Source organism: Delphinapterus leucas, chromosome 17 (assembly GCF_059928025.1).
Source record: "Delphinapterus leucas isolate spDelLeu-1000000601 "Yukka" chromosome 17, BTC_Dleu_Yukka2, whole genome shotgun sequence".
Taxonomy (NCBI): domain Eukaryota; kingdom Metazoa; phylum Chordata; class Mammalia; order Artiodactyla; family Monodontidae; genus Delphinapterus; species Delphinapterus leucas.
Window position 1 is genome coordinate 33,042,368 of NC_143145.1, and position 19,190 is coordinate 33,061,557.

The window sequence follows — 19,190 nt, forward strand, 5'->3', positions numbered from 1 at the left end:
AATGCTAAAGGAATGTCTCTAGGCAGGAAACACAAGAGAGGAAAAGACCTACTATAACAAACCCAAAACAATTAAGAAAATGATAATAGGAAGATACATATTGATAATTACCTTAAATGTAAATGAATTGAATGCTCCAACCAAAAGACATAGAATGGTTGAATGGACACAAAAACAAGATCCGTATATATGCTGTCTACAAGAGACCCACTTCAGACCTTGGGACACATATAGACTGAAAGTCAGGGGATGGAAAAAGATATTCCATGCAAATGGAAATCAAAAGAAAGTTGGAGTAGCAATTCTCATATCAGACAAAATAGACTTTAAAAGAAAGACTATTACAAGAGACAAGGAAGGACACTACCTAATGATCAAGGGATCAATCCAAGAAGAAGACATAACAATTGTAAATATATATACACCCAACATAGGAGCACCTCAATTCATAAGGCAAATGCTAACAGCCATAACAGGGGAAATTGACAGTAACACAAAACAGTAGGGGACTTTTAACACCTCACTTTCACCAATGGACAAATCATCCAAAATGAAAATAAATAAGGAAACACAAGCTTTAAGTGACACATTAAACAGGTTGGATTTAATTGATATTTATAGGACATTCCATCCAAAAAAAAACGGAATACACTTTCTTCTCAAGTGCTCATGGAACATTCTCCAGGATAGATCATATCTTGGGTTACAAATCAAACCTTGGTAAATTTAAGAAAATTGAAATCATATCAAGTATCTTTTCTGACCACGATGCTGTGAAACAAGGTATTACAGGAAAAAACCTTAAAAAAAACAAACACATGGATCCTAAACAATACACTACTGAATAACCAAGAGATCACTGAAGAAATCAAAGAGGAAATCAAAAAATACCTAAAAACAAATGACGATGAAAACACCATGACCGAAAACCTATGGGATGCAGCAAAAGCAGTTCTAAGAGGGAAGTTTATAGGAATACAATCCTACCTCAAGAAATAAGAGAAATGTCAAACAACCTAGCCTTACACCTCAAGCAATTAGAGAAAGAAGAACAAAAAAAACCCCAAACTTAGCAGAAGGAAAGAAATCTTAAAGATCAGATCAGAAATAAATGAAATAGAAATGAAGGAAATGATAGCAAAGATCAATAGAACTAAAAGCTGGTTCTTTGAGAAGATAAATAAAATTGATAAACCATTAGCCAGATTCATTAAGAAAAAGGGAAAAGACTCAAATCACAGAATTAGAAGTGAAAAAGGAGAAGTAACAACTGACACTGCATAAATACAAAGGATCATGAGAGATTACTATAAGCAATTATATGCCAATAAAATGGACAACCTGGAAGAAATGGACAAATTCTTAGAAGAGTACAACCTTCTGAGACTGAACCAGGAAGAAATAGAAAATATAAACAGACCAATCACAAGCACTGGAATTGAAACTGTGATTAAAAATCTTCCAACAAACAAAAGCTCAATACTAGATAGCTTCACAGGCAAATTCTACCAACCATTTAGAGAAGAGCTAACACCTATCCATCTCAAACTCTTCCAAAATATAGCAGAGGGGAGAACACTCCCAAACTCATTCTATGAGGCCACCATCACCCTGATACCAAAACCAGACAAAGATCTCACAAAGAAAGAAAACTACAGGCCAATATCACTGATGAACATAGATGCAAAAATCCTCAACAAAATACTAGCAAACAGAATCCAACAGCACATTAAAAGGATCATGCACCATGATCAAGTGGGGTTTATCCCAGGAATGCAAGCATTCTTTAATATATGCAAATCAATCAATGTGATACACCATATTAACAAATTGAAGGAGGAAAACCATATGATAATCTCAATACATGCAGAAAAAGCTTTCAACAAAATTCAACACCCATTTATGATAAAAACTCTCCAGAAAGTAGGCATAGAGCGAGCTTACCTCAACATAATGAAGGCCGTATGTGACAAACCCACAACCAACATTGTTCTCAATGGTGAAAAACTGAAACAATTTTCCCTAAGATAAGGAATAAGACAAGGTTGTCCACTCTCACCACTATTACTCAACATAGTTTTGGAAGTTTTAGCCACAGCAATCAGAGAAGAAAAAGAAATAAAAGGAATCCAAATCAGAAAAGAAGAAGTAAAATTTTCACTGTTTGCTGATGACATGATACTATACATAGAGAATCCTAAAGAGGCTACCAGAAAACTATTAGAGCTAATCAATGAATTTGGTAAAGTAGCAGGATACAAAATTAATGCACAGAAATCTCTTGTATTCCTATACACTAATGATGAAAAATCTGAAAGAGTAATTAAGGAAACACTCCCACTTACCACTGCAACAAAAAGAATAAAATACTTAGGATTAAGCCTACCTAAGGAGACAAAAGACCTGTATGCAGAAAAGTATAAGACACTGCTGAGAGAAATGAAAGATGATACAAGCAGTTGCAGAGATGTATAACACATTCTTGGATTGGAAGAATCAGCACTGTGAAAATGACTCTACTACCCAAAGCAATCTACAGATTCAGTGCAATCCTTAACAAACTACCAATCACATTTTTCACAGAACTAGAACAAAAAATTTCACAACTTGTATGGAAACACAAAAGACCCCGAATAGCCAAAGCAACCTTGAGAAAGAAAAACAGAGCTGGAGGAATCAGGGGCCCTGACTTCAGACTACAGTAAAAAGCTACAGATATCAAGACAGTATGGTACTGGCACAAAAACAGAAATATAGATCAATGGAACAGGATAGAAAGCTCAGAGATAAACCCACGCATATATGGTCACCTTATCTTTGATAAAGGAGGCAAGAATATACAATGGAGAAAAGACAGCCTCTTCAATAAGTGGTGCTGGGAAAATTGGATAGCTACATGTAAAAGAATGAAATTAGAACACTCCCTCACACCATACACAAAAATAAACTCAAAATGGATTAAAGACCTAAATGTAAGATCAGGCAGTATAAAACTCTTAGAGGAAAACATAGGCAGAACACTGTGTGACATAAATCACAGCAAGATCCTTTTTGACCCACCTCCTAGAGAAATGGAAATAAAAACACAAATAAACAAATGGGACCTAATGAAACTTAAAAGCTTTTGCACAGCAAAGGAAACCATAAACAAGACGAAAAGACAACCCTCAGAATGGGAGAAAATATTTGCAAATGAAGCAACTGACAGAGGATTTATCTCGAAAATATACAAGCAGCTCATGCAGCTCAATATCAAAAAAACAAACAACCCAATCCCAAAATGGGCAGAAGACCTAAATAGACATTTATCCAGTGAAGAGATACAGATTGTCAACAAACACATGAAAGGATGCTAAACATCACTAATCCTTAGAGAAATGCAAATCAAAACTACAATGAGGTATCACCTCACACTGGTCCGAATGGCCATCATCAAAAAATCTACAAACAATAAAGGCTGGAGAGGGTGTGGAGAAAAGGGAATCCTCTTGCACTGTTGGTGGGAATGTAAATTGATACAGTCACTATGGAGAACAGTATGGGGGTTCCTTAAAAAACTAAAAGTAGAACTACCATACGACCCAGCAATCCCACTACTGGGCATATACCCTGAGAAAACCATAATTCAAAAAGAATCATGTACCACAATGTTCATTACAGCACTATTTACAATAGCCAGGACGTGGAAGCAACCTAAGTGTCCATCGACAGATGACTGGATAAAGAAGATGTGGCACATAGATACAATGGAATATTACTCAGTCATAAAAATAGAAATGAAATTGACTTATTTGTAGTGAGGTGGATGGACCTAGAGTCTGTCATACAGAGTGATGTAAGTCAGAAAGAAAAACACATACCATATGCTAACATATATATGGAATCTAAAAAAAGAAATGGTTTTGAAGAAGCTAGGGGCAGGACAGGAATAAAGATGCAGACATAGAGAATGGACTTGAGGACACGGGGAGGGGGAAGGGTAAGCTGGGAAGAAATGAGAGACTGGCATGGACATATATACACTACCAAATGTAAAATAGCTAGCTAGTGGTAAGTAGCCGCATAGCACAGGGAGATCAGCTCGGTGCTTTGTGACCACCTAGAGGGGTGGGATATGGACGGTGGGAGGGAGATGCAAGAGGGAGGAGATATGGAGATATATGTATATGTATATGTATAGCTGATACACCTTGTTATACAGCAGAAACTAACACAACAATGTAAAGCAACTATACTCCAGTAAAGATGTTAAAAAAAAAAAAGAAAGTGGATGAGACCAAAGAGAAACTTAGTGACCCTCAGCGAAAAGCTGGGGCTAGATCTGAAGGAGGACGACTTCATTGAACTTGCTGTGCAACACGAGGAGCTTACTAATGAAGCCCTGATGCAACGGAGCCCCAGAAAAAGGACGAAGAGAGACGAGGAAGAAGTAACTGAAGAACCAAAGAGATTCACGATGCAGGAAATGGCAAGGGGATTTTCTTTTCTTTATTTGAGGAGGCACTGTTCATTTTTGAGGCACAGGACCTGAATGTAGAACAGTACACGAAGGTTGCAGCAGGCATTCAGAATGCAATGCAGTGCTACCGTGTCATCTATGACAAGGAAAAAAGAGTTACTACCCAGACATCACTGGATCATTTTTTCAAGAGGGTAGATAGAACTGAATCCAGCAAGGAACCAGAACCTGTGCCATCAACGTCAGGCGTGAATGAAATTGCAGCCTGCCCTCCGTCTCCCCTTGCCGAGGATCCTTCAGCTCTACCATCTCCCACCTCCTCTCCCTCCTCCAGTCAGTAACTCTTCTTGCCTGTTCACTCGATGCCAGCCCCTGTAGGCCAGCTGTTGTGCTGTACACTGTACTTACTGTACTGTAAGATTTAAAATGTTTTCTTTATTTTTTATGTTTTTTTATTTTTTATGTATTATTTGAGTGAAAAGTATTATAAACCTATTACAGTACAGTACTGTATAGCCAATTGTGTTAGTTAGGTACCTAGGCTAACTTTGTTGGACTTAGGAGTAAATTGGACTTACGAATGTGCTCTTGGAATGGAACTCGTTCGTTTGTAGGGGACTTGTATAACGTGTTTATTATTGTAAATTAATAAATACAAACATACATACAAACACATGGAATTGAATCTGCAATTTTATTATTGAGAAGTCACTCATCATCATTAATTTTCAGTGAATTTAAGGAGTAAGGTTCAGGCGTGAAATAACTGCTTAATACCACTTGGCATTTACTCATGATCATCATAGGAGCAAAACAATTAGATACACCATTTTCTCTATATTAACACCTCACAGCCTGTGGTGAGGTCTGAGAGCCTGCTGTCTATCTGGAAATATGCATTTGATCAGTTTTGTTTTGGTAAAGCAGATTGTTTCCCTCCCGAGAGGAAACATTTTCTACAGATACCTGTGCAATATTTACATGACTTATCGTAATCAGAAATGCCCTTTACCATATGGTTGGTTCTTCCTGGCTCTGTTCTGGGAAGTAACATTCCTCAGGTAGGAATTTCTTCTGCCTTTTCCCAGACTCCCTTCCTGGTCTGGGCATATGTTCAGGTGAAAAGAACAATGGTTAATTTCTGTTAGTCTCCTACAGTTACTCAGCTCTTCAAATGCAGAACTCTCCTGTCATTTTCCCAGCCACCTATACCTACTAATCAATGCCTTCCAACTTGTGAGATGGGTCTTCTTGGTATATCCCAAAGTTTTCATTTATCTGATCAAATGACATGGATTTTCTCACTTTCCTTAGTTGAGTTTTTACTGTGAATATTGTAAAAAGATGATACCTATGGAAGAGAGGAGGAAAAATGGCTGGCGTATATACACATGTATGTGCATGCTGGTGGCTATGAAAATGACTCAGTGCAAAATCACAAATGCTGTCAATCTGGCTTACCTGAAATGTCTTACCCCTTTCTGGCATTTTCTGGGAACTAGATCCCTTGTTCCCCTTGGCTATTTGGTCTTACCTCATGGTCCCTGGCTCTGGGATAGCCCTCTTCGAATGACAGAGCTACACACTTTTATAGATATTCTTTTGTGTTTGTTTGTTTAGGAATTTTACTAACTGGAGCAGAATAGTAAGGAGATATTTGTACTAGGGAATTTCTTTCCTCAAATATGAAAATCTATTTGCATATGGTTGACTCTAAATATGGATGTATGTTGCCTGAGAACAAAGATGTGGTCCAGGGTTTGAATAAGCAGAAAGCCAAATCTTTCATCCTCTCTGTTTTCTCTTGTATCCCAACAAGTTCATCGATTAAATTCAATCTAACCAAAACTATTACTGAGCATATAGTTCTGTCTCCAAGGAACTCAGTGTCAAAGGACTGGAAAAGACTAGGAAGCACTAGTACAAGCTCCCCAGCAGGCCTACAGAGACCTGCCCTGAGCACAAAGAGTAGACAGAAACTCCAGGCCATTTCCAGATTAGGTATTCAGGAGGAAAGGCAGGCAATTCTCCTCTTAACCTCCAAAGAACTGTGGGTACATCAAGCACACAGGTTAGACAGAAACATTCAGTTGGAAATTGCTCCTGGATGACACCACAGTTAATATAACAGAAGAAAGAGCACAGGTATGCATATCTGCCACCCAAGGAATTTGTAGACCCTTATGGAAGTTTCATGGAGAGTGAGACTCTTTGGAATGTGTATGTAAAAGCTCAGAATTTAAATACTCTACATAGAGAAAAGTACAGTGTTAAAAATGATTTTTCTCTTGGGGCTTCCCTGGTGGCGCAGTGGTTGAGAATCTGCCTGCCAATGCAGGGGACACGGGTTCGAGCCCTGGTCTGGGAAGATCCCACATGCCGCGGAGCAACTGGACCTGTGAGCCACAATTACTGAGCCTGCGCGTCTGGAGCCTGTTCTCCGCAACAAGAGAAGCCCCGATAGTGAGAGGCCCGCGTACCGCGATGAAGAGTGGCCCCCGCTCGCCACAACTAGAGAAAGCCCTCGCACAGAAACGAAGACCCAACACAGCCATAAATAAATAAATAAATAAATTTTAAAATTCACGACATATGTCAATATTTTTTAAAAAAATGATTCTCCTCTGTGAAAAATATACTTCATAAGTAAAAGGCTGCAGTATAGCAAAGACCGAAATAGAAGCCTGAATAATATTGAAGGGCAGTATCTATTCTTATTTTTTTTTTTGTAGCCTTATTTCTTAACCTTTATTCAGTATCTATTCTTGAAATAATTCTGCAAAGTAGAGGCATCAGAAGAAGATAGAAATTGTGCTGGGGGAGTAGAAACAAAACAACCGTAATATAGGAAAGCAAACTTACTACCACTCTACATTTTAAAAAAGAAAGATAAAGAATTCAAGCCATGAACATTGGAGTCGGCTGAGAAGTGTCCGCAGCAAAAGGGAGCTCCAATGAACTGTGTGTGGCAGAAGCTAACTGATAGATGCTCCCATAGAAGTGCCATAATTTGTTGCCCTGTCTCTTCTCCCCCAGAGTTAACCTAAAGCCTGCCTTCCCATCCATATCAGTCAAGGTCCGATCAAGAGACGGAATGACTCAAGTCATTTTGATCAGGGCCAGCTCCATGGACAAGTGACCAATGCACCTGCACAGAGCCACCTGCTCAGAAGAGTCCCACACTTGGATTTCAGTGCTCTGTTGTCACTATACTGAACTACTTAATAATTTTACATTTGAATTTGTTTTATAAATGAAGTCCAGTGCGACAATAGAGCAAGTTCCAAGGGCTTAGAGTATCAGCTCCCAGCCCGTCCCACCTCCTGTTACCTCCCCAGACTGACCCCCACCCCTCCTCACTCTGAGGCTTCCGACTGGCCTCCCTCTCTCCACCACTGCCCAGTGACTACTTCCACCCTCCACCCCCAGCCTGGGCCTGGACACAGGAGCTGAAAGGTCAGGGTTGGACTCATGTATCCCACAGACTCAGGGAAGAGGTATGGCAGCAGCCATCCCCTCCCTAGGCTGGCCAGCCCTGTCTGGATGGAGAAAGCCTCTAACCCACCCCCATCTAGGTACCGAGTGTGTTCCCAGTACTGAGGTTTAAAGTTCCTCAGAGGCCACTCATCTGCCAGGGTGCGCCATGTCAGTTCAAGGGCCAGAGAGAGGGGATGCCCAATTGCCGTCAGGCCCAGCACTCTGTATAGTGGGGCTGGTCCCGGGCTCCTGTCTGCCTTCACCCTGAGTATCCCCATGCCTGAAAGCCCTCCCTTAGCTGGCTCTCTGCCTGGGAATATCATTTTTCCTTCTCCAGCCTTCCTAAGTATCACTCACATCAGTTCCTTCTGGCCAGCTCAAGGCACCCTCCAGGAATGAGCCACGAAATACAAATTGTGCAGTGTTGGAGATTCCACATTTTAATAAAAGATCTGATATTTATAGTTAAAATTGACATTGTACAATATAAAGATACATGGTAAAATTCATACTAATGTTTTAAAATTTGAATTGCATTTTTACTTAGAATGACATTAAATAGAATAGAAACAACATGACAAATAGACCAAAGAAGAAAGAAAAAAAATTATATGTACTTTTAATGGTACTTTTATCCTACTTTTTGAACGAGGGGACCTGGATTTTCTTTTTGCACTAGTCCCCCGATTATGTAACTGGGCTTGATTTGATATGAAGAATTGTTACCACGGTACCAGAGAACTGAAGAGGCAAAAAAGGAAATAAGGAATGGAGGCAGCACAGGGAAGAGGTTGAGATTATCAAAATTTAGAAGCTTGGAGAAGCCACACAGAACAAAAGCTCAGACCTCAGAAAAGTCAGCACTGCTCAACTAGTGCGGGACCTCACGGCTGTTCAACACAACTTTCTGTAGTGGTGGAATGTTCTGTGCTCTCCACGTGAGAGAACTGAACCTTGAAATGCGCCTGAGAAACTGAATTTTAATTGTGTCTAATTTTAAGTTTAAATTCCACAAGCAGCTAGTGGCTACCATATTGGTTAACACAGTGCTAGAGCCTCTGAGTTCAGAGAAGAAGTCCTGTGCCTCTGAGATGCAGACCTTGGAGGAGGATGCATTGGCCAACTAGTGCTGGTGGCCCCAGAGGGTGCGATTTTGTGAGTGTTGAGGAAACTGGATAGTAAATCAACAGCCGCTACTGGAGTGAACAGCAGCTGCTGGGGTGAAGCTGCATTGCTATGGTGATGCTGACAAGAACAGGGAGTAACAGAAATGAACAAACCTCACCTTCCTCTTGGAGTTTTCCAGTCTTCCTTTAGCGCCCCCTATTGGGAAGTGTCTGAGAGGGCAACTGGAAAAGCAGAAAGGAAGTGTGAATAAGATGACAAAGCAGAAAGTGGAAGGGTGGGATGCTAACACACTAGCTCAGCATCTTCCATGGATTATGACTTCTGGAACTTCTTTGATAAGACTGTCTTCCCTCTTCATGAACTCCTTCATGAACGCCTGTACCAACCTCCTCCTCAAGTCTGCATCTCCTCCTCTCAGACTGCACTTATTTTCAATTGTACCTTAGTGGGCACTGACCTTGCTCAACTTTTAGATGCGTCTCTGCTCAGTCCCCAGGATGTGACAAATAAAGAAGACAAAACAGAAACAAAACAAAAGAAAAACGACTAAAACATGAATGAAGATCTTAGATGTGAAGGGGGAAAAGCAATGATAGTATGAGGGAGTTTAGCCTACAACTACATAAACCTACTTTTCCATTTCTAACAGTTTTTTCCTGAATAACCCAATCTTGATTCCATACCCATAAATACAGTTTCTTGTAATTTGTAATACTGTAATTGCAGTTTACAACTTGAATATGGTCATTGCTAAAATCTGCAAAGCAAACCAGAAGTTTCTTAGAAAATTCTTAAGTAATTAAAGAGTTAGCCCCAGAAACTAGGCCCATATGGTATTGATAAACTCTATTTCCTACACTTGTGGAACTTGCAATATAGAAAGAAATTTAGGAATAAAAACAAAAAGGGGTTTTAATTAGTAAAGACTGGACACTCTAAGAGAGGCCAGAATAATATTTTAATTTGTCTGCCATCTTGCAGATTCAAAACTAGTCACTTGAAACAAAAAATGCATGAGGAGATTATGTACCTGAACTGAGAAATGCCACAGTTCATCTCAATTTGTCCCTAAAGAACAATTAATTTCAATTTCCTGCAACTGACATCTTAACTTCGAAAATGTACTACTTCAACAACACCTGTTTATTAAAACCCTGTGAGATGATACTCAGGTTTATTCTATTCCATGGTGTCAGTCCTCCTCTGAAATATATATCACTTCCTATCTTTAAAAGTCGACTGTATGCTCAGTCACATTACCCTCCTTTTCCAAAATGTATCACAGCCCATGCTGCATCTCAACTGGTTAAATTAAACTCTGTTTCCTGTGTCAGACAGGAGAAGATAAGACAGGGCTCACTGGGGAAAAACTACCGTTCTGAACCACACATGCAACTTCTATTGCTGTTTGTGGAGGCTGCACAAACATGGGACATGAATCTGAGCCATTTCATGAGAAATTAGCTTTATTCTAATCCAGACATTCTACCAAGGGTCAGATATAACAATCAATTTTTCAGTGTATTTTTTCATAAAAGAATTTCCCCAAATAATATTTGATTACACCTTATTATTATTTCCAAAGATCTTATATAAATTAAAATCTAGGGTTATAAGTGAGATATCAATTAACATAAGAATCAATTTAATGGTAATTTAAATAGCTGTTATAATTTTTGCATAATGAAGTGGCCTCTGGGCTTGAAGTCCTAATCATGTCTAATTAATTTAAAGGATGTTACTTTTTATTATCATTGAAATTTCTGACAGGTGATAAAACATTTAGGGTTGCCATCACAAACTCTTTACATCAGCTGTACTGTAAGTTGGCAAGCTATATAGATCATCCCTCTGAAAATGACTATTTAGGGGGGAAAAAAAAACTCAACTACATTTGTAAAGTTATAACATGGAACTGCTATTTTAGCCATGTAAAGGAAAGCAGTCCTATTCACTGAATAATAAAAGAGTTGACATTTTGTTTTCATGATCTCAATAGTTATAATCAACCTTCGTGGGGAATAATCAACTTCAGTTTTAGAAAATAATCTTCATAACCTTCCTATAGGTTTATATAGTACCTATATTGCCAAAAACATTAATATACTTTCCATTGTCAGTATTAAAAAAAATCATCTCTTGATTTTTTGAGGCTCAGGGAGCAAAGAAATCGAATTGCAAGCATATTAGCTAAAGGGAGTGTCATTTCTTTACAATAGAACATGAAAACATCCACCATTAAAGTATACTCAGTAGTGTAAATTAATGTGAAGAAAATTATTTTTCAGAGACTACAGTTTCTATGGTCATAGAAAAACCAAACCCAAGGCACAGAAAGCAAATAGATAAGTATAAAGCAGATATGGAGTAACATAATTCCAGTAAAGATGGAAAGGGGAAGACTCCAGCCAGCATAACCTCAAGATCTGTACTACTGGGTTGTTCTTTTAAAGGGGAAAGGAAAGAATTATTTTAGAAATCCCCAAGAAAGATTTTACGTAAGATAAGTACAGTCAAAAAACAGAGTGAGGGACTTCTCTGGGGGTGCAGTGGTTCAGACCCCATGCTTCCACTGCAGGGGGGCATGGGTTCCATCCCTGGTCAGGGAGCTAAGATCCCGCATGCCATGGGGCTCAGCCAAAAAAACAAACAAACAGAAAAACACATTAAGCACTAGAAAACTAAAACTAAACTAAAGAATAAAATTAAGTGATTTTAAAAAAAAACCAGAGTGAACAGTGAGTAGCTATAATCTGAAGGTCTGCCTGCTGGGCAGCACTTGTCTGGATGAGGGTAAAGGCTTGAGGAGGAGACATGAAGAAAGCTGTGCAAAAAGGCAGCATGGCAAAGTCATTGGGAACATGGACTTGGGCTCTGACTATGTGACCTTGGCAGGTTATTCAAACTCTTTGTGTCCCAGCTTCTCTCTCTGTAAGAGGTGACTAATGATAGCACCTACTCGGGTGGTTGGTAGAAGAACTAAATAAGTTCAATGTTTATAGTACTTTGGAAGAGTGTCAAGTACATAGTAAGTGCTTCATACATGTATGCTATAATAATATATCTTAGGTTAATCCTTTTACTGTAGCCCAAGAACTTCTGGAGCTCTCAGCTTGAAGTAAGCCTGTAGTAAGAATACGCTCTAAAACTATAGAGACAACACTTTTTTAACATTGGGGTCAAATGTGATCTGTCTAGATTCAGGCTAAGTCTACTTTGATAACAGAAAGAGAATAGAAGTCTCTTATGATGGTAACACAGCAAAAATCCTGGACTGCAAGTCACAAGGCCACTGATCTCCCACTTATTATTATTGTAAGCTTTAAGAGATACTAAAAAAAACAGGGCTTTGGAGTGAGTCAAAGTAGTTTTGAATCCCATTTTCACCACTTCTGGCTGTTTGACCTTAGACAAGGTAGTCACCTTTCTGATGTTCATTTTTCTCATCCATAAAACAGGGATGATAATTCCTAATTCATATAGCTTTTGTGAATAATTCTCAACACAACATCCCAGGTAGCCACTACAATTCAACTGTATTTGTCAAGCTAAGCAACTCCCCTACCAGGCCATGACTAGAACAGAGGGGACCAAAGTGAGACTCAAAGTCGACAGTGAGGGTAAGACTAAAACCACATCGCTGGGAACCATCCTATCTCTCCTTCCCTCTGGCTTTATCCGCATCCCTGTGGCCGCCTGAACATCTCCAGGGTTGCGGGATTGGGCAGTGCACCACGTGACTGCTCAGCAGAAGGTGAAAGTAGGTACTAGAATCAGGGCCAGGCTTATGACACAAGGTTACCAGGGCTCTTGTGGAGGAAGAGCTCCCTCTTTCTAACCCACCAGAAATGCTCATCGACTATCAGTGGTGCTGCCAGCCCAGCATTAATTCAGGGCTACAGTGTTTCCCAAGTAGATACTGTAATAGTCTCCTAAACCAGTGGATTTCCAAAGTTACTGCCTATAAATATTGGGAATTTAAAAAAATTCCAATGCCCAGGCCACACTCTAGGCGGATTAACCCCAAAGCTTGGGATGGGACCCAAGCATGAGTATTCTTTTTAAAGCTTTCCAGATGATTCTTATGTGCAGACAAGTTTGAGAACCAGTGTTCTAAATATTTCCTTGCCTCTAATTTAGTATCCCTGTAGCCCATTCTCATCATTATCCAAGAATAATGAAACTCACCTGCAAAATATTCTTTCAAAATCTTCCCATTGCCTTCTGCAGTGTTCTCAAAGTGTGGACTGGAGACCAAAAGAATAACTTAAGATGCTTATTAAAATACAGATTGCAGCCCTCTCATTTCAGAGTGTGGGGTGAGGGCAATAATACACATTTTCAATAGTCATAACAAATATCGTTCATGAATCTTAAATTTGAGAACCACTGACCTCCAGGACAAAGATCAAGTCCTTTAGCGTGGCAGAAAGGCATTCCATATTATGGTCCTTGCCTAGCTTTCCAGATCCTACTTTGCTGCATCTTCACTTTGCTCTCTTCCCAACACCCCATGCTCCAAAAGTTCCAAATTTACCTCTCTATATGTTGGCCCCTCCACCGAGAATAGCCTCAGGTAAATCACTTAACCTCTCTGAGCCTGTTTCCTCATCTGTAAAATGGGGATTATACTATGCATCCTTGGGTCTATTTGAAGATTAAGTGAAATAATATATTTGAAAATGTCTAGCTCTGGGCCTGGTCCAAAGTTAATGCTTAACATTCATTCATTCACTAATTCTAGGACTTGTAAATTCAGAGTGTCTGGGCAGAATTGTGCTTAAATAATGCTGACGAAGTATTGACTGCAGAGCCACTGCCTGAACACAGAAATGACAATCCTACTACACTAGAGTAAGCATATTTGCAAGATGAAAAAATGGGGGGAGAAATTGCCATACTCTTAGGATTTCACAGGCCACACATCAAATGTACTAAAAAATAAAATAATCCCTCAAAAAATGGGATGCTTGATCTCCTTAGCTCCAAGGCAGCTTATTCGAGAGTGAAGTTTTAAGAACTGAATAAATAAATGCCCATATTAAACACTAGGTTAAATTCAGTCCCTGGCCTAAAGGTTGCAAGTTCCTTGCAATCTAAAGGAAGCAGCATACAAAGATGGACACATGCACAAGGAGGAATTTATGAAGTTATTTTTAAAGCTGTGTTATTTTTCTCATTCCATCCAATATTTTTGCCTGGTAAATGGAAGGAGAAAAAAAATGGCAAAAGGAAATTTCCTCCTGGTCCCTACTGATGCCAAATATTTATTTAGTTTTCATCTGACACTTATTAACATTAATTTGTAATTACATCTATTGTTTTATATGCACCTAATAAATACCTAGTTTCTTACTACTAATTAATGATGCTGATGCTGATATGATGGCTGACAGTTTTGAGCATTTACTAGTGCTGGGCATTTAGCAAATGCTTTAAATATGCCATATAATCTACAGAACATCAGTCAGAGATAAATAGATCTTTTTTTCCATTTTTTTTTCAGATGAGAAAAGGGAAATGAATATAAGCTATTGGACTTGTCATAGGTTCTTATGTTATCCCAGAAGATCAAAGATCTGAAGTAATGTCTCTTTAGCCTCAAGCCCTAAGATTTTAACCCCAACAAAATCAGTGTCACCTCTAGCAATACTGGTTTAATTATCTCCTCAACAGCAAAACAAGTTTCAGAAGAGGCAACCACTAATCAACATGAGTAAACTTCTTTCTTAACAAGTGGTGACCCAACATAGATCTGCCCACTAACTTGTTGGGTATAGTAACTATGGCTCTGATGTTGGAAGAATCCTAAAAGTCTTCCAAAAGCTCATCACATAGTCTGGAAGAAATGAAGCTCCCATTACTCCTTTGGGTGTATTCTTATGTTTTGTTGAGATGTTGGTTTACAGCTGCTCAAGAAGAAGAGATTTTGCAGCTGGTGGCAACTTAGTTTTGCCCTTTAAAAGCTGATGAATAATTATATGTAAAATTTAAAAATTCTGCAGTCCCCTTTATAGCAGGAACATGGAATCTTGCTTGTTTTGCCTTGTGTTTTATACCACTTTTCTCTAAGAAGCCCATTGCCATAAAAATAGTCATAGAGCTGGGAGATTTTTTTCAAATAAATTAATTTCAAAGTATTTTGTTTACACTTACTGTTTAAGATACCATACTGGGAAGTACAAGGTGACTATGATATGGCATCTTAAGTAGGTTAAAATTTTGGTTAATAGTAGAGACATAAATCTTTATACAACTAACCATGCCTAATGTGATAATTTTTATACTGATGCTTAAGACAATTTCCCATGTTACCAAAGAGAGAGCGATTATTTTTTCTGAGAGAAGGAATGTCAAAAATTATTTATAAAAAAAAATTATTTATAATAACCAAGGAACATTAGTGGAACACACATAGAATAAATAAAATTTAATTTTATTTTTCAAATATTGGTACGATTGTGTCTTGTAAAGGCGGCAAAAAGCATTCTAGGCAGAAAGAATACAACACATTAGGCTTGTTTCAACAATGCAAGGGATAAGACTAGAAAAAATGGTAGGTATATGAGAACAGGAAGTGAATTGACAATATCATTACTAGCATTCAGAGGTTGATGGTTTCCACTTGGTAGGAATGTTGCTGGGAAAACTCAAATATTAGATGTGTAACTGGACCAGATAATTCATTCTATTTGAAACCTGACATTTATCAGTGTATGCTACACAGTCAAAGGAACACGCAAAATCAGAAACTTAAAGGGAACACCCAATTTCATGACTCAGACTCATAATGGAACATAATAAATTAAACTTGCAGATTTCCCAAATAATCATGCTAAAAAATAACACATAAATTGTACCCTCAGGGATGTGACTTCCCTGGTCTCCTTATTATCCATTTCTTCAAGCAAGAGAACAGAAATACCAGCAACAGAAAAAAATTGAGAATTCCTCAATTAAGACCAGCTTACGTCAAAATAAATAGAACACAAAGGAAAAAGGAAAAGAATGATATAATCCCATACTCAGTTCCTCCTATCTAATTCTTCTAATTTCCTACCTGATTACTTTAAAGTTCACATTACATAAATTTAGACATTTTGTGTGTGGTCCTATAATACACACCATACACATGGGAAAAGTCTTTGCTTTCTTTTTTGTTATGCTACTTAGTAAAATGTCTACTTCCTCTTATCATTTGGAAGCTTATAACTACTTAAAGAAGCTACAGTCTTGATTTATTATAAGGCTAATTACTGAATATAATAAAGTTTATATTATTTTAGCAAAGTAAAAATCTTGAGTCAATGAGCTTTTAATCTGGACTGATGCTGGAGGAGCACACAGGAAAGGATCTAGATGCCACCACACTCCATCTATGTCAGAATGTCAACCTCTGTATATAGTTTTCATTATGATTTATAATCTGAATTCTATTTTTTTGTAGAAGTCTTTTTAAACTACACATTTATAGTCCATCATTTTTAGTCATCCTTTTTCCCCACTTGTTCTAGAATTATGTGGCTTACTCAAAGTTCCATGCGTTGTTTATTTTATTTTTATTTTATTTTTTTACCATACCATGAGGCATGTGGGATCTTAGTTCCCTGACCAGGGATCGAATCCGTGCCCCCTGCAGTGGAAGCACAGAGTCCTAACCACTGGACTGCCAGGGAATTCCTATTTTTTGATCATCAAAATATGAACAATTACATATGTTCATAGTTTAGAAACAACCTGTCCACATATAAACCCTTTTCTAATTGTTAAAATCAATGAAAATAAAACATATCCCATTATATTTATTCCTATTTGAATTACAATTATCTAATTTTTTACACTTTATATTCTCTCTTATATGAGAATCATTAAGGATCTATGACCTTTCACAGACTCAACTTGTTCCAATTAACCATAATATTAATTATTACATTTAGTACTGATATTATTTTATGTTCAAATTTTTCATAATTTGACTAGTAGGAATCCATTTAAGTTAGCAACTTCGTCTTTTCAGTACTGCCCTGATATTTGAAAACTATCCTTGCATTTAATTCCTTTATGAAACCCCACTTAAATGATGCTAAAGATATCAAAAGGGCAAAAAGTCCACAAGAGAAAAGAATGGGAGAAATGATGATGTTGACAAAATGTTTGAACTGGGAAGCAGCGGGGTAGAGTAATGCGGAGCCAAAAATAAGCCAGTTCATGCCTCTGAGCCCTGAAAAACAGGACTTAGAGACGCATTATATTTTCAAGATGTCAGTGGGACTAACAGGCGGATTGATTGAAATTTTGCATTTGAAGACATTAGAGTCCTAGATACCCTCATCAACGCACAGAGCAGCACTGCCATCCACCTAGTCTTAGACAACTGGCTGAAGATGTTTACCCTCTTAAACAAGAGGGAACATGAGCACAAACATTAGAGCTAAGGGAACTGTCTTGGAAACAAAAGGCTCAGTGAATGTTTATATCTTGATATGTGAGAACACTAGCCTCTTCTCCCTTTGCCCCCTGGGAGAGAAACTTTCAATCCTCAGGCAGACAATTAGGAGACTCCTCTCTGAGGAAACCAGTCTGCCTAAGAGAAAAACTTACAATAACGGTCCCATAACTTTATAATCAACTCACTGCCCAATATCTTCATATCTGGTTAGTGCCTTTTTGTGTTTCATACTTTAACATGTGCAAATATTGACAGATCACCAGACTTTGGAGAAAGAGACAGAAACAAATAAATAAGGCAAAGAAAGAAAAGTGGAGGATTCAGAGACAAAGGAAGCAGAAGAAAACATCCAAAAAAATAATTTAATAGTCTCAAAGATAAGGGAAGATACTGCATTCCTGAAACAAGAATAGGAAGTCTTATAAAAGAAACACTCCGTTAATAGAAGAGTTGAAAGATAAAGTTGCAAAAATCTCCTAGAAAATAGAAAGAAAAACCAAAGAGACTTTATAAAATAAGGAAGAAAAGATTTTTAAAAGAGTATCTGAATTAATGAAAGTTCAGAAAAAGCAGAAAAACAGGAGGGAGAAAATTATCAAAGAATAAAAGAAGGATTTCCTAGGACTGCAGACTTTGAGCCACATTTTCATGAGATTTCAAGGCACCAAAGATAAAGAGAACTTATAAGCTTCTAGTAAGAAAAAACTTAAAAACAGTTTCTAATGTAAAAAAAATCATAGAAAAAGTATTAATTAAAATAACATCAGACATTTAATAGCAGCACTGGCAAGTAGAAGACAATGCAAAAATTCTTCCACAGTTCTGAGGGAGTGTTTTTATATTCTAGAATTCTCTTTCCATCCAGATTTCCGATCAAGTATGAGGGTAGAAATAAAAAATTTTACAGATGGTAGAGATCTAAAATATGTACTACCTGCCACAGGCATCCTTTTTTGGGAAACTATTGGAGGATGTGCTCCACAAAAGCAAGGGGGAAATGGAACAGAGTTATACAAGAGAATAAAGGCACACATAGCATACTACATAGCTTGGCTGTCATATATACATTATTTTATGTTATTACATATACATGATTGAGATATGTATTCTATATATAATAACACTGAATATTGTGTTAACTGAAAATTTTATATATCTATCATAAGAAAGGGGTAGGGAAAGTGTGAATGGAATAGAGAAAAGAGAGTTAAATCCTCAGCTCCTCTAGCAGGAAGTCTAAACTAACACTAAAGAAATCAAGAAATAGTCATGGTTATAAAGCAGAAACTAACACACCATTGTAAAGCAATTATACCCCAATAAAGATGTTTAAAAAAAAAAAGAAATAGTCATGTTAGCATATTATTCAGAAATATGAAGGAAATTCTAAAAGGAAGGATGGAGAAAACCAAAATTAGTGATATCTTGGCATAAGAATCAGAGTTAGGAGTGGTATTGCTATTTTTCATTAAAAGTTCGGCAGAAAAATTTACAACTTATTACCAATTTAAAGAATTATTTTAACAGTGAAAGGATAGAAAAAAGGACATCCTTAATCTCATGAAGGGTTTTTACTAAAGATATGTCAAACATTTTGCTATATTCTCATTAAAGTTAAAGAAACTATGTTAGCTCTCTCTTTCCCTTTCCTTTACATTATACTGGAGTTTACATTCA